The sequence below is a fragment of the Odontomachus brunneus genome, unplaced genomic scaffold, assembly GCF_010583005.1.
Source record: "Odontomachus brunneus isolate Ranch 3 - 2012 unplaced genomic scaffold, Obru_v1 Obru_scaffold_172, whole genome shotgun sequence".
NCBI lineage: Eukaryota > Metazoa > Arthropoda > Insecta > Hymenoptera > Formicidae > Odontomachus > Odontomachus brunneus.
In genome coordinates, this window is record NW_022639622.1 from 671496 (window position 1) to 672486 (window position 991).

A 991-nucleotide genomic window follows, 5' to 3' on the forward strand; every position below is an offset into this window, starting at 1 on the left:
GGTTTGTTTGCTTTTTCCTCTTACGTAACGTTAAGTTTTGTTGTAATAATGGCAAATAATAGGTCTGTTCTTTCGCTCTGCACTGCTACACTGGTAAAACAGGTTAGAGTGAGATCAATACCCAATAAAACAATTTTCATACATAATTATGTAGAATCATATAAAATGATATGTAATTTTACATTATTATATATAATTATGTATGAAATTTGTCACACATGTTAATACATATTACATACTTACATATTATATACTTACATATATAATCATGTGTAATTATATCTATAACGTCATATATAATTTTACATTATTACGCATACAATTATATGTAATTATATATGTTTCGGAATCATCGTCAAGTAAATATTCTCCAGGACAACAAAGCAATCGCACATCGATACCGTTCAAAACACGCGTATATCTCTCCTGTACGAACCGCGATGTTGATATCAACAATAATATTTCTTCGTGCCGTGTGAGAACGAGTCACGCGACGCGAGAAAAAAACAACGTGGTTATCGTCGGATATCGTCTTTGTCTCGCCACGATAAATTACCGAAATCCGCTTCCCGACACAGTTATTGTTGTTTTCTTTCGGTGAACAAGGCGCGACCCATACAGCAATAGAAGTCTCGTTTGCTGGCCAGATACCTTTCTTTTTTTCGTTATTAGCAGCGAGACCTTCCTAACGTCGAGCAAATTGTAAGATACCGAGATACGCTTTGGAACAAGTGCATCGATTATTATATCGCGCGTATCGCCTATCGCCTGCCTCACATCGAATTGCATCCGAGACAACAATAAACGGCATTTGTTATAACAAAGAGAGTCATCATTATTACATCCGCCTTGGCGAACGAGCCTTCCTTACAAGGTGACACCAGCGTCACAACAGAAAGTAATCTTGATTTTTGACACAGCCACTGTTTGTCGCGACGTCTATTGCATTTCTCATTAACATCGACTCGCTTAAAGGGATGCTGAAGCTAAA